Genomic DNA, 7396 nt, shown 5'->3' with positions numbered 1-7396 from the left:
CACAGACAAGCACTTACAAGCCGCTTAACAAGTCCGAAGTAGCTGCTAGGTATAGGCTCGGCAAGCCACAACCGGACTATCAGATCCTTCATGGCTAGCTCTGCTGACCTGTGCAGCTCGACCAACTGCTTCAGCTGGTCGCTAAAGGACAACGGATGTTCGGGTCCAAGATATTGGGACCATAATAGCTTCAACGTAGACATTCCTTCTTCGACTCTATAATGCTCGGCAGCATCTGATATACTGCATGGCAGATCCGTAAACGCCCCTGGAAAACCCAAATTCAGATAAGTACAAGGAACGTTTCTTCTACATACTTGCTTTGCATGGTAAAAGAATTACCCGCCGCAATCTCCTTGGCCGCCTGAATTTCCTAGAGGGTATTCTGGGCTTCGGCCTGTGCATCTTGTGTGCTCTAGTGGGCCTTCGCCAGTTCGGATTCTTGCGCCTTACAATCGCACTCCAAGGACTCACATCTCTCGACCGTGCCCTGGAGCTATTGCTGCGCCTCGCCAATCCGGGCCTCGTGCTTCTCGCATGCGGTGCGTTCCTTGGCTGCTTTGTCCTCGGCCTCGGCTAACGCCTTATTAAGGGATGCCTCCTCGGTCGTGGCCCCTAATAAAGTTTATGACACCTCAGTCCGGACGGACTATTCATTTTTTCTTAAAATGCACCCGTAGGTTACTGCATACCTTGGCTATCCTCCAGATGCTTCTTCACGAGGCCGAGCTCTTCCTCGGCCCGCTCCAGTTTCCGCTTCAGTACGGAGACCTCCGCAGCATGAGCAGTGGCAGCCTGTAGTGATACCTTCTTATTCACATAGACAACTTATGTTAGACTCCTGCGATATTTCTTCTTGATCCTCTGTTCGGCTTTTTCTTTCCGAACACCAAACAGAGCATCAGGGGCTACTGTCTATACTGTGATATTCTTCCTGCAAACGCATTACTTACCTCAAAGCCCGATAGAAGGCTAGTGTAGGCCTCGGTCAGTCCGCTTTTGACGAACTAGACCTTCTCTATTACCGTGCCCATAAGGGCGCGGTGTTCATCCACAACAAAGGTGCCTCGTAGCGCCTCCAGCAGATTATCCGGTGCCTCTGGTTGGATAGAGGTCACCGGCGGAACAGGCACATTCCCTCCTTTTAGGGAATGCCGTTCGCTAGACTCTGGAGCCACGTAGATCTCTGGAATGGTATCTGCCTCAGGTCCGAAGGGAACTCGGCCCCCGTCTCCAGTCCCCATAGGGGCTTTTTTCCCCATGTGTCCGACGACTGAGGAATCGTCCTGGGGCGCCACCCCGACGATCTCCGGGAGCTCCCCCCGGTCGGGGAAGGTCTTCTGCGACACCACCTTGTCGTCACCCTTGGGAAAGACGGAATGAGAAAGTGGCGGAGACATGCTAGCCATCTCCTTTGAGTCTAGTGATCCCTCCCTCGAGGATCGCGGGGGGCCATCGCGTGCTGGACTGCAAGGTTTAAGACATATCAATATTACAAACCGGGAAGACTAGATGTTTTTGGATTCTGGTACTTACAAGGCGGCCCGAGGCTTGGTCCGGCGAGGTCGCTCTGGACTGCTATCAACATCCCATGCGGAGTTATCCGCGAGGGAGCCTCTAACCCTCTTAGGCGCTTTCGCCTTCGGATTCATGGGAGCCGCTCTCTTCGTCCTCCCTACTTCAGGTGGGGAGTCGTTTTCTTCTTCCTCTTCATCGTCGTCGTCAGCGGACAAATAGGAAGTCTTGTCTTTGGACGTCATGTCCGGAGCGCCTTTTTGGCGAGGGCCCTTCTTGGCCCCTTTGGCCGCTTTCTTGGCCATCTTCTCTGGCACCTCATAAGGTGCCGGAAAAGGCATTTTCATCAATAATGGGAATTCTTGGCCTTCGGGCAGCGGAGCCGGACAGTTAGTCCCCTCCGCTATCTTGATCCAGGCCTGAAAACATGGGTAGGAAATCTTAGGCTTTCTCTCAAAATATGCTAGTAAAGGGTACACCTTGAAAACATTAAAAGAACTTACCGGGTTAGCCTGGCGTTTAAGCTAAGCCCCCGATCTTCGGTCGTGGGCGGTGGCATCTCGCCGGCCTTGAAGAGCACTCTCCAGATTTCTTCGTGCATCGTGCCGAAGAGCTCTAGTAGCGTCTGGTGCTTGGCCGGATCGTACTCCCATAGATAGCAAGTCCGGCGTTGGCACGGAAGGACCCGACGAATGAGCATGACCTGGACCATGTTGACAAGCTTGATCTTCCTATCTATCATGTTCTGGACGCACATCTGGAGCCCAGTCAGCTCGTCCGAGGGACCCCAGGTTAGGCCCCTCTCTTGCCAGGGGGTGATCCGCATCGGGATTCCGGATCAAAATTTAGGGGCCACCACCCAGTTGGCATCACGCGGCTCGGTGATATAGAACCACCCCGATTGCCACCCTTTCACCATCTCCGTGAACGAGCCTTCGGGCCAGGTAACGTTGGGCATCTTCCCACCATGGCGCCTCTGCACTCTGCTTGTTGGCCGCTCACCACCTTCGGCTTCACATTGAAGATCTTCAGCGGGACGAAATGAGGCAGGATGCGGAGAAAGGCCTCGCACACGACAGTGAATGCCGTGATGTTGAGGATGAAGTTGGGAGCTAGGTCATGGAAGTCTAGCCCGTAGTAAAACATTAGTCCACGGACGAAGGGGTGAAGAGGGAAACCCGGCCCGCAGACGAAATGTGTGAGAAACACAATCCTCTCATGGGGCTCTGGAGTAGGGACGATCTGTCCCTTATCCGGGAGTCGGTGAGCGATCTCCTTGGCCAGATATCTGGCCTCCCGGAGCACCTTGATATCCTTCTTCTTGACGGAGGAGGCCATCCACTTACCCCCAGCTCCGGATCCGGACATCTTTGGAGTGCTTTCTAGGTCGAGGGAAAAGCTAAAAGCTTGGGCGCTGGAGCTTAGGGACGAAAGGACTGAGGAGGAGCTGAGGTGTGGGTGAAGGAAGGGAATCCTTATCCCCTTATAAAGGCCACGAATATCAAGTGTCTCCCCACTCGCCTTAAACTCGCCTATTCCCAAGGGCCGTGCAAATGGCATGGTTGGGTCACCTACGCCCGTATTGATGAGAATCCCGTAATAAGGGGGCACGATCTCTGCTTCGACAAGACGTGCCAATGGCAACCGTGTCTCGAAACGTGGAGCGGCAGATGAAAATGGTTCAAAATTATGACTGGACAGACGTGATGTCATATTGTAAAAGCTGTCAGCGGATTAGACTCGTGTAAAAATATATTCTCTCTACGATTATGTATGGTGTGTGTGACAGGTCCGGATACTATCATCGCATCCGAAGACTATCTTGAAGTTCGGATAGAAGGGAACCCGCCTTACAATGCCGAATACAATCTACGCGCCGGACTCCTCATCATTGAAGCCAGGTTCAGGGGCTACTGAGGGAGTCCTGGACTAAGGGGTCCTCGGGCGTCCGGCCTGTTATCCATGGGCCGGACTGATGGGCTGTGAAGAGATGAAGGCCGAAGACTGTACCCATGTCCGTATTGGACTCTCCTTGGCATGGAAGGCAAGCTTGGAGACCGACTATGAAGATTCCTTCTTATGTAACCGACTCTATATAAACCCTAGATTCCCCCCGGTGTCTATATAAACCGGAGGGGTTAGTCCGGAAAGGATACATTCATTACCATAGTCATATAGCCTAGGCTTCTAGGGTTTAGCCATTACGATCTCGTGGTAGATCAACTCTTGTAACACTCATATTCGTCAAAATCAATCAAGCAAGACGTAGGGTATTACCTCCATAGAGAGGGCCCGAACCTGGGTAAACATCGTGTCCCCCGTCTCCTGTTACCATCGATCCTAGACGCACAGTTCGGGACCCCCTACCCAAGATCCGCTGGTTTTGACACCGACATAGACTCCTCAAGCCACTAAGGACAAGCATTGGCAAAAGCTTCTAGAATCCACATTTTTGGTTAAGTGATTAGAGATCACATTGAGTCCATAAGAAAGCCAATACTATTAAAAGGGGGTGAGGTTTTGATCACGAGCCATTTTCTCAACTGCTTGAAGATATTGATCCAAAAACCCTCAATCACTTTCTCACATTCTCGGTCCCATCGAAACATACTCATACAGACCCACCAAGATACACTAGACAAAGCCACAACCTAAACCCTAGAAACTCGGTTCCACCGAGATGGCATTTGGTCCCACCGAAGTGCACTGGCAAACTATTTATACCCAATTGAGTTCATTTTGGAATTACCAAGCGAAACTGATTGGAACTACCGAAACAACGCAAGTGCTTAGGTCATCACATATTGGAGTGTAGGATCGAAAGTATGTCTAGAGGGGGGGGGTGATTAGACTACTTGACCAAATAAAAATCTAGCCTTTTCCCAGTTTTAAGTCTTGGCAGATTTTAGCAACTTAGCACAAACAAGTAATCAACCTACACATGCAATTCTAAGAGTATAGCAGCGGGATGTAAAACAATTGCACATGAGGGTAAAGGGAGGAGTTTGGAGGGAGCAAACGCAATGTAGAGATGGAGATTTTTGGCGTGGTTCCTATAGGTGATGCTATCGTACATCCAATTTGATGGAGACTTCAACCCACGAAGGGTAATAGTTGCGCGAGTCCACGGAGGGCTCCACCCACGAAGGGTCCACGAAGAAGCAACCTTGTCTATCCCAACATGGCCATCGCCCATGAAGGACTTGCCTCACTAGGGTAGATCTTCACGAAGTAGGCGATCTCCTTGCCCGTACAAACTCCTTGGTTCAACTCCACAATCTCGACGGAGGCTCCCAAGTGACACCTAACCAATCTAGGAGACACCACTCTCCCAAAGGCTATATATGGTGTGTTGATGATGAACTCCTTGCTCTTGTGCTTCAAATTATAGTCTCCTCAACACTCAACTCTTTCTCATAGGATTGGATTTGGTAGAAAGATGATTTGAGTGGAAAGCAACTTGAGGAAGGCTAGAGATCAAGATTTATGTGGTTGGAATGGAATATCTTGACCTCAACACAAGTGTAGGTGGTTCTCTCTCAGAAAATGTGTGTTGGAAGTGTAGGCATATTCTGATGGCTCTCTCCACGAATGAAGAGTGGGTGGAGGGGTATAAATAGCCTCCACACAAAATCTATCCGTTACACACAAATCACCAAACTCGGTGGGACCGAATCATACAACTCGGTCAGACCGATTTAGTTCATAATGTGACCGTTAGGGTTTTCGATGGGACCGACATGTCAACTCTATGGGACCGATTCCATTAGGGTTAGGGCATAACGTAATCTCGGTGAGACCGATTACACAAACTTGGTGGGACCGATTTTGGTAATAGGCAACCAGAGAGTTGGTCAGGCAAACTCGGGACCGATTCGCTCATCTCGGTTAGACCAAAACGTTACGAAGGGGAAATAGAGAGTTCGCAAGTGGGAGACTGAAGGAAATATGCCCTAGAGGCAATAATAAAGTTATTATTTATTTCCTTATATCATTATAAATTTTTATTATTCATGCTGGAATTGTATTAACCGGAAACATGATACATGTGTGAATACATAGACAAACAGAGTGTCACTAGTATGCCTCTACTTGACTAGCTCGTTAATCAAAGATGGTTATGTTTCCTAGCCATAGACATGAGTTGTAATTTGATTAACGAGATCACATCATTAGGAGAATGATGTGATTGACTTGACCCATTCCATTAGCATAGCACTTGATCGTTTAGTATGTTGCTATTGCTTTCTTCATGACTTATACATGTTCCTATGACTATGAGATTATGCAACTCCCGTTTACAAGAGGAACACTTTGTGTGCTACCAAACGTCACAACGTAACTGGGTGATTATAAAGGTGCTCTACAGGTGTCTCCGAAAGTACTTGTTGGAATGGCGTATTTCGAGATTAGGATTTGTTACTCCGATTGTCGGAGAGGTATCTCTGGGCCCACTCGGTAATGCACATCACTATAAGCCTTGCAAGCATTGTAACTAATGAGTTAGTTGTGGTATGATGTATTACAGAACGAGTAAAGAGACTTGCCGATACGAGATTGAACTAGGTATTGAGATACCGACGATCGAATCTCAGGCAAGTAACATACTGATGACAAAGGGAACAACATATGTTGTTATGCGGTTTGACCGATAAAGATCTTCATAGAATATGTAGGAGCCAATATGAGCATCTAGGTTCCGCTATTGGTTATTGACCGGAGACATGTCTCAGTCATGTCTACATAGTTCTCGAACTTGTAGGGTCCGCATGCTTAAAGTTTCGGTGACGATTTGTATTATGAGTTTATGTGTTTTGATGTACCGAAGGTAGTTCGGAGTCTCGGATGAGATCGGGGACATGACGAGGAGTCTCAAAATGGTCGGGACGTAAAGATCGATATATTGGACGACTATATTCGAACATCGGAAAGGTTCTGAGTGGTTCGGGTATTTGTCGGAGTACCGGGGAGTTACGGGAATACGGGGGAATAAGTATATGGGCCTTATTGGGCTTTAGGGGAGAGAGAGAGAGGTAGGCCGCGCGCCCCCCTAATGACTAGTCCGAATTGGACTAGGGGGGGGGGGGTGCGGCGCCCCCTCCTTCCTTCTCTTCCCTCTTCCCCTTCCTTGTCTCCTACTCCTATGTAACGCCCCGAGACCGTTGCGCCAGGTGTCTTCCAGTTATTCGCTGTTGTTGCCTTGTAATTTGTTTGCGTGTCATGCATTTCATATCATGTCATCATGTGCATCGTATTTGCATACTTGTTCGTCTCATGCATCCGAGCATTTTCCCCGTTGTCCGTTTTGCAATCCGGCGCTCCTACGTCCTCCGGCGCCCTCTTTTGTCTCTTTTCGTGAGCGGGTGTTAAACTTTATCGGAATGGACCGAGATTTGCCAAGCGGCCTTGGTACACCACCGGTAGACCGCCTGTCAAGTTTCGTGCCATTTGGAGTTTGTTTGATACTCCAACGGTTAACCGGGGAACCGTAAAGGCCTCGTGTGTGTTGCAGCCCAACACCCCTTCAAAGTGGCCCAATAACCCATCCGAACCCCCTCCATCCTCTAGGTCGTTTGATCACGATCGCGTGGCCGAAAACCGCTCCTCATTTGGACTCTCCTAACTCCCTCTACCTATATATATGTGTCTCCCCCCGAAATTTCGTGGTGCAAACCCTAACCTTCGTCCTCTCCGCGCCGCCAGACAAAACTCCCACCGGCCGAACATGTCCGACGCGCCTAGCCACGTTGCTCCGACCAATCCCGCACCGCCACCTCAGTCCCGCCGCCGCTCTCCTCCAACCCGTGACCGCCACCTGTCCCAGCCGGCACCCCGCCACACCGGCCCGCCGCGGCCCCCGCCCGCTGGGCCCGGATCCCGC

This window comes from Triticum dicoccoides, chromosome 6A (genome assembly GCF_002162155.2).
Source record: "Triticum dicoccoides isolate Atlit2015 ecotype Zavitan chromosome 6A, WEW_v2.0, whole genome shotgun sequence".
NCBI lineage: Eukaryota > Viridiplantae > Streptophyta > Magnoliopsida > Poales > Poaceae > Triticum > Triticum dicoccoides.
This window is presented reverse-complemented; position numbering follows the sequence as displayed.